This window comes from Urocitellus parryii, chromosome 10 (genome assembly GCF_045843805.1).
Source record: "Urocitellus parryii isolate mUroPar1 chromosome 10, mUroPar1.hap1, whole genome shotgun sequence".
In the NCBI taxonomy this organism is placed as follows: domain Eukaryota; kingdom Metazoa; phylum Chordata; class Mammalia; order Rodentia; family Sciuridae; genus Urocitellus; species Urocitellus parryii.
In genome coordinates this window covers 25,968,400-25,976,803 of record NC_135540.1, presented here as the reverse complement: position 1 = coordinate 25,976,803, position 8,404 = coordinate 25,968,400, and the positions used below count along the sequence as shown (strand labels likewise).

The following is an 8,404-nucleotide window of genomic DNA, read 5'->3' as shown; positions in this document are numbered from 1 at the left end:
TCTTTTTAATGAATAAAACATATGCAGATTGCCTAAAATTAAAAAGTGTGGTGGTAATGAATAATTCTCCGGAAGGATTCTGAAGCCTGTGTTTTGTAAGGTAAAAGCTTGAAGAGGCTGCTGCAGGGATTCTTGTCTCTGCAGCTCAGAGGTGCTCCCTCCCAGGGGCCTTTCCTCCTTCCCAGTGTCTGCCCAGCTTTCCTGCCTCCTGGCCGACCCACAGCCTTGCCCTGGGCAGCAGGTGTTCCTGAAGCTTCTGGGGTGGAAGCACTGCATTCCTCCATCCCCTGGATTCTTGTTGCTTCTTGCTTGTCTCTCGGTCCCAGAGGCTCCAGCTAAATGAGAAGCAGAGGAGACAAGCCAACTCTGAACGCTCACACCCAGATTCTGAAAGCACCCAGCTCAGAGCGACCTGCTCCACATCAGCAGACACAGCCGCCTTCCCAGAAGTGTCAGAGACTGCTAACATGGCTCTTCCAGCCTTGCCCTTAGAGGAGCCACAAACAAGGACCGGGAAGACACAGAGAGGTGGCGTGGTGACAAAAAATGAAGGTCAAGTTCACCCAGCCGTGTATCACTTTGGCGCCCGCAGCCAGCCTCCCCGCTTGGTGAGGGGTGGGGAAAGCAGGGAAGAAGCTGTAAGGATCCCCCACCCACGAGTTGGCAGGATAAGCAAGGCCAGCGCATCATTTGCAGGGCCCAGTGCAAAATGAAAATGCGAAGGCCCTTTGTTCTTAACGCAGAGAGAAATTTCTAACATATAAAGAGGAAGGGAGATTTCAATGTGAAATGACTAGCCTGAATCTTACCATTCTGCTTTGTATTGTGCAGTGATACTTTCAAATGCAAATTTAAGAGCATTGAACTGGTATGAAAATCCACTGGCATCACACAATCTGTTCCTGGAGTCCTAGGGTGAAGGCTCCATCCATCTCCAGAGGTCCCCATAGTCCTAGCTTAGCCCCCTGTCCCCATATGCCAAGGAAAGGAAGTTCACTCAGTGTGGCCACAGCAGGAAGAACGGGTATGGGGTACAGTGACCAAAGATGTGTCTTCAAGGGGCTGAAGAAACATGGAGATATTACAGAACAAGGCAAGGATTGGGGCTCGCATGACCGAAGGGTTTTACATAACTGGCAACAGGTCATTGTGGTCATGTTGGTCATTGTCTCCGGAAGGGGTTCTGTGGAGCTCTGGAAGGCCACCTTGCTTGTGGAGACAACTCAGTGCCCACAGTGAGGAGACTGCTCCTGTCTGGGGAGGCAGCCGTGGCTCCACCAGTGGGGTCATTGCCCCACTCATCATGAGGGGATCTGTTGTGTAAGGTGACTATTGCTTGGGGGTAGTTTGAGTCCCTTGTCCTAAAGATGCTTATCCATCACACCTGTGCTTCCTGGAATCCAACTGCAGGAAAAAGTGGCTCAGAAGGAAGAAAGTGTAAAGAGACAAATGGAGTCAGAGAGGAACAAAATGGGGTTGGTTAGGTCAGTGACAGGCCTTCTTCTCTGCTCCTGCAGGCATGTTGTCAACCTTTAGATAGCAGGGAGACTCTCTAATGATGGTAGGTATTTGGGATAAGCAGGGGGGACTGCAATGCAGAATTTACTTGTCAGGGAAAACCCGAGCACATTCCAAGAGGTTGAGGCAAGAGGGGGAACATTAAAGGCAAATGAAGACAATGACCAAGTTTTTCTGATCCTTGGCTACAGGATCCAAAACAAGGGTGGCATCGGTCCATGATTGAACCAGCAGTTGTTTGGCAAATGCTCTTATAGCAGTGTGTGTGTGTGTGTGTGTGTGTGTGTGTGTGTGTGTATGTGTGTGTGTGTGTGTGTGTATGTGTGTGTGTGTGTGTGTGTGTGTGTGTGTGTGTACGCGCGCACATGCAAGGTTGCAGGGGTCTTCCTGCAAGGCTGTGGTTCTGCAGTCCTCTGGGTTGGTTTTTGTTAAGAGGCAAATGTGCATGAGAGCCCCCCCTTTATAACCTCCAGAGATTATTTGCTTATTTGTGTTTTTGTAGTCGTTAGGGCTTGACACAAGCAGCTCCATTTTGATTCTAACCACTTTCACAGTACGCATCTCATTCTTTCCAGACAGTGAAGATGCTGCACAAAACAGCTCACCTGTCTTTATTTCTCTTCTTGACACATGTGTTACCAACACTCTGCCTTAATTTGCTGATGAGCAGGAGGGAGGAACTCAGGGCTGCTCTTCCTTTCCTTCCCCTCCTGTGTCATCATTTTCATTTAAGTGGTTGGTCAATGAAAGGAAGTAACACCGATGCTGAGTGCAAATGGGGCGGGAAGAAATGGCTGACTTGCCTTTAAGGCATCGCTCCTCTGCTCGTATGCTTGCACTGCTTCACTTTATGAAAGACAAGTTCACATCAATGTTCATAGCAGCTTAATTCACAAGAGCTAACTATAGAGCCAAACTCGGTGCCCTCCAACAGATGAATAGATAAGGAAAATGTGGTATATATACACAATGGAATATCACTCAGCCATAAAGAAGAATGCATATGACATTTGCCGGTAACTGAATGGAACTTGAGACTATCACACTAAGTGAAATAAGCCAGTCCCCCAAAACCAAAGGCCTAATGTTCTCTCTGATATTTAGACGCAAACGCACAACAAGGAGATGGGGAAGAATAGAAGTTCAGTGGATTAGACAAAGGGGAATAGGAATACGAATGACAGTGGAATGAATCGGACCTAATATCCCTATGTTCATATATGAACACACCACAGTGAATCTCCACATCATGTATAACCCAAAGACCGGAACCCTAATTAGAATAGATATATTCTGTTTATATAAATATGTCAAAATGGATTCTATGTCATTTACAACTAAAAAGAACAAATTTAAAAAAGAAAAAAAATGTTAAATCAAAATAAATGAATAAAAGACAAGTTTAAAGAGAAAATGATTAAGAATTTTGAGATAGAGACAGCAGAGCATCAAACCAAGTCTAGGTCCTTCTGAGCATCAGAGAGAAGGAACCCTGATGTGCCTGTGCCTGAGGACAGCTTGGGAGAAGCCCAAACAGGGAAGACTGTAGAAAGAGTCAGACATCACTTTCCTATGTTTATATATGAGTACTTGACCAGTGGAGTTCCACATCTGTACAGCCACAAGAACAGAGAGTTGAACTCCAATACATTCTACTGTCATGTATAACTAAAAAGAACAATTTATTTTTATTTTTTTTTAAAAGAGCTTTATCCTTTAGAGAGTCTGTTATTTAAAGACACACCTAAAGCTTGCCCTTTAAGATTGGTAGATTTGAGTTTTGAGCATGACAAGTTTCTGGTCATCGGCAGTCAAATGTTTTATTCTAATATATTCCATGCACTATGACAATTCTCCAGCAAATAGAAGTCAGCTGTCTTGAGCAAGGTGTGACTTTTCCAATTCTCATGAAGGCTCTCTTTGGACCAGCGCAGCCCTGCCGGATTGGCTAATCAATCAATGCCACAAAGCATCTCACTTCACATTCAGGGAACAGCTCCACGACCCGCAAGCCCTGACAATTAGATGTTGCTGCAAAAAATACGAATAAAAAAGTGTGTGTGTGTGTGTGTGTGTGTGTGACTTTTCCTTCATAAATACAGAGTCAACAGGCCTTCGGGTATCAGCTGTTGTCTGCTTTCAAACACTGAAGATCTGCAGGATTATTTGGTTTGCTTCAACCTAAAATAACAACCATAAGGGCGCTCGCTCTCTCTCTCTCTCTCTCTCTCTCTCTCTCTCTCTCTCTCTCTCTCTCTCTCTCTCTCTTCCTCTCCCCTTTAATAAATAAAGAAATAAGGAAGTCTCCACTCACCAATTCTAACAACTGGACTTACAGATGGGATTCATGCCTCAAAGTGAATAAACGCCAGGGTGGCCATGCGCAGATTAATTAGGCAGGAAATAATCTCCCTGTAGCAGCACGCTCGGTATTCTTTAACAAGACTAAAAAATGATTGGTGCCACCTGTTTATGGCTCCAAGCACTTGCCTCGAGCCCTTCAAGTACTCTATTAAAAACTTTTTGATTAACTTGGTCCCAGGGTCAACTTTTTGTGTGTCTGTTTCCTCGGAGTGAATAAATAGAAGTTCTACACCCTGGTGCCTGGACGACCAGCTGGGGACATGGGCAGGAAGCAGTGAGGCTTAAAATACCAGGAGGAGCCTAAGCATTATTCTCAGGTCTGACGTTACCTGAGAGGCTCAAGATTTGTCTGATTTATACAATCTCCATGGCACAGGTGTGTTGATTGAAACTTTCCCATTTATTTTAAGGACATTTTAGCTGTCAGGAGTTGGGAAGAAGGTGGCTTTGTTTTTTGCAAGGCTGTGATATTTTTCACTGTTAGATGCTGAGAGCTGATTGCATGTGTGTGTATATATAGACACATCCCCAGTTTGGACCCAAGTCATAATAAATTTATGTGCTATTTACACATGGCTCTAAATCATTTCACTAAGAGAAGCATGCGGCCTAGAAGTTTAACAGCTCTTGTGGGTGCGTAAATGGTCTCCTCTGTAAGGAAGAGAATGAAAGGGAGGAGAAGAAATGAGCAGCTTCCACCTCAACCAGCAAACAAATGGTGGTAGCTTCTCTTGTCCAGCACTTAGTGAAGTTGGTTGCCAGTGCATGATCTTATTTGGTCATTTTAAAATCCTTGGAAAGTAGGAAGAGCTGAGATTATTGAACTGGTTAAAATAAAAAGAAAAATGAATGCCAACTGAATAAAAATGAAAAATGGAAGTAGATGGAGAAAATATTCCTGTAAGTCCAACTACATATGTATCATATTTTCTCCAATACTCCAAGATCTTGGGATTCTCTATCAAGTCCCATGCCTGGAAATGGACTTGTTTCCCAACATGCATGGAACGAACAGGGGTGTTTGCCTCTTATTTCTCCTTTGACAGTCTACCAACAGATATTGATTACTGTCTGGCATTAGCCTTGTGCAGGAACAAAGGCAAAGTCCTCCCTGCCTTCAAGGAGCTTCCAGTTTATTTATTGGAGAAACTGATGCTTAGGAAAGAAACTGACCTTCTCAAGGTCATGTGGTTTGTAAGCATTTCTAAAAACCTAGACACTGGAGATTACGACATCAGGTAGTCAAGTCTTCTTTCTAATCCGTGCTGCCTCCTTAACCAGGAAGGCTGACCACCCATGATAGACTCATTCTGTACTCTGGGTATTTTGGTCTAATAATCTAGCAAGTCTTCATTTCCTAAGTCCTGTGCACTCACTGAAAGTGTGCGACCCATTGTGGATTTGGTCCTGCACAGGACACAGCAGATGCACAACCTTTAGATTCCTTGGGGGTCAAAAGGATAATCACTCACTTTGTTTCCTCTTTGTTTCTGCTTCCTTCTGAAACTGAAATTCTCATTAAGGAATTCTTTGCAGATGCTGCTCCAAACAACTTTTCCCAATTGACCAGAATTAGCATAGGAGAAGAACCTCTTTGCATCAAAGTATTATTGAGCATATTGCTTCTGATTATGTTGATTCCTTCTTATATATTGATGTCTTCGTCTTTTTGTGATACTGTAATAAAACATATGAGGCCAATTACTTTGTAAAGAAAAGATATTTGTGTAGTTCACAATTCTGAGGGTTGGAAATCCCAAACATCATGATACTGACACCTGGCAAGGGCCTCCTAACTGATTCAAAATATGGTGGGTAAGTGGGCATATGCAGAAGGAGCAATTGTAGAAAAGAACAGAAGTAAAAGAGCAAGCAAGAAAGCAGAATGCACTTTAAACTAACCCATTCTCTCAATAGTTAATCTAGTTCCACGAGACCCAACCCACTCCCATGAGTGGGCGTTCATCCTTTCCATGGGTGGTGCTCACCTTCCACTAGGCGCCACCTCTTAAAGACCCACCAGTTCATAATGCTATTACCCTGGACACCAGGTTTCCATCACATAAACCATAGAAATTACTTTCATTCCTAACCAAGTCATGCCAGGATTCTACCATGAAACCTCTCAGGTATAAAACCTGCAGCTCTATCCAGATCGGCCACTCTCTCAGTAGGGCCCAGATTGAAAGCTTGCTGAGCCTGGCCCATTGGTTTGCAAATGTCTTTTAAAACATGACTGCCACCTTCTCCCATGGACTCTCCACTGCTGTAGCTGGCAACTCCGAAGGGACCAAAGGAGCATGCGCACCTCACACCTTGCAGGTTGCTGGCTGTGCATCGGCCAAACTCCTAATTTCCTTGTAGACTGTTGATTTGTTTATATACTTACTTCAATAAACAGATAAACTGGAAGCTCCTTGAAGGCAGGGAGGACTTTGCCTTTGTTCCTGCACAAGGCTAATGCCAGGCATGTGCTCAATATCTGTTGATGGACTGTCAAGGAGAAATAAGAGGCAAACACCCCTGTTCTTCCATGCGTGTTGGGAAACAAGTCCATTTCCAGCCATGGGACTCGACAGGGAACCCTAGAATCTTGGAACATTGAAGAAAATATGATGCACATATAGTTGGACTTTCAGGAATAAATTACTTACATTTTTCATTTTTATTCATTTGGCAAGTATGGCCAAAGCACCTATTATACAGTGAACTGGAGTTCTCCATAAACAAAATTGGAGACATGGAATATTGGAGCCATTTAGAAGCCCAATGCACTTGACTTGAAGCTTCAAGAGCATTTGGATTTATTGTGTGGGTAGTTAATTAAAACAATCTTAAGAATTTAAATCTTAAATATAAATTTTTTATATTTATTAAATTATATTTATTATTAGCAGACTTGGGCTAATTACTTTTGTCTTCTCTCTCTCTCTCTCTCTCTCTCTCTCTCTCTCTCTCATTTTTAGTTGTACATGACAGTAGAATGTATTTTGACATATTATACCTACATGGAGTATAATTTATTCTAACAAGAGTCCTATTATTGAGGTTGGACATGATGCAGAGTTGCCCTGGTTGTGTATTCAAATACAAGGCTAGAAGTCATGTCCAGTTAATTCTGCTGTCCTTCCTGTTCTCCTCCCCTCCTTTCCCTTCCTTCCCTTTGTCTAATACAAGCCCTTCTACCCTCCCCCTCCCCACTCTCCCTTGTTGTGTTGGCATCCACATATCAGAAAGAGCATTCTGCCTTTGGTTTTTGGGGACTGGCTTCTTTCACTTAGCATGACAGTCTCCAGTTCCATCCATTTGAGCAAATTCCATAATTTCACTCTTGTTTGCAGTTGAATAATATTCTATGGTGTATATGTACCACATTTTCTTTATCCATTCATCCGTTGAAGGACATCACTTGATTGCTTCTTAAAAAGAAATCAAGAATTGGCATCAAAATTTGGGGGTAGATTCGCAGGGTGCCAAAAGAATAATTAACCACTTTGCTTCATTTTGCTTCTAGTTCCTTCTGAACTGCCTGGGTTCTCACCGCCAGTGTGCAGCAAAAGAAAGCAGCTTTCTGAAGTTCCCCTCTTCTCTCCCACCTTGACTCCTAGGTTCCCTGAGGGTAACTACCTGTGGGGTAGTTCTGTACTACCCCACACTCAAGGGGCCATTGCCTTGGAAGGGACCCAGCACTGCCCTGTCTAAAGCTCTTTTCTCGTCCATATTCTTACTTATCTCTATGCCAATGGAACAATCGGGGATGGAGCGAGTTTTCACATAAGGATTGCAGTGCAACACTCATCTATAATAGCAAAATCCAGAAACAACATAAACCTTCCTCAATAGGAAAATGGCAACTTCATTATGGAGCTTCCATAACATGGAACACTAAGCAGGCTTTCAACAAGCACACTGAACAGCACAGAGAAAGGCTCCTATTACAATGGCAAATTAAAAAATGGCAGATACAAAATGATGGAACAGTTATGCCACTGCATGCATAATTATATATGCATAGAGAAATGACGAGAAGGAAATAAATCAAAGATTAATGGCAGTTAACTCTCAGTCGTGGGATCTGTGGGGTTTTGTTTATCTCATGCATGCATTTTGCATCTTTCTAAATTTTCAAGAACAGTAACCACAGAATTTTGTTACTATAAAAAAGCAGTAGGACTTCGAGACTGTGTGTGTGTATCAGTCATGTTAGGAAGACAACATCTCACGGGGTCAGGGGCTGTCGAACTTTAGTGGGAGTCAGGATCACCTGGAGGGCTTCTTTTTTCATCTCTAGGTCTGGGGTGGGGCCTAAGAGTTGGCATTTCTAACAGATTCTCAGGTGACGCTGAAGCTGCCTACCCAGGACCACTCCTGAAGAACCACTGCGGTAGGTATTTCAAGCAGAAAGAGGTTTAATTTTAAGAGCAGAATTAAATGGAGCAAAACTGCTGGCGTTGCTTAAGGAAGATAACTCAGGGGAGCCGCCGCTAGCTTTCAGGTTACACTGCAAGCAGGATCACAAAGT

General features: G+C 43.3%; 1 long non-coding RNA gene across 1 annotated transcript in view; it reads right to left on the bottom strand.

The window, feature by feature from the left end:
- Positions 1-279: 279 nt before the first annotated feature.
- Positions 280-8,404, bottom strand: part of LOC144257125 (uncharacterized) — a 139,082-nt gene continuing 130,957 nt past the window's right edge. Inside the window, exon 3 of the long non-coding RNA XR_013344384.1 lies at positions 280-335. This is a non-coding gene — a long non-coding RNA (uncharacterized LOC144257125). The remainder of the gene's footprint in view (positions 336-8,404) is intronic.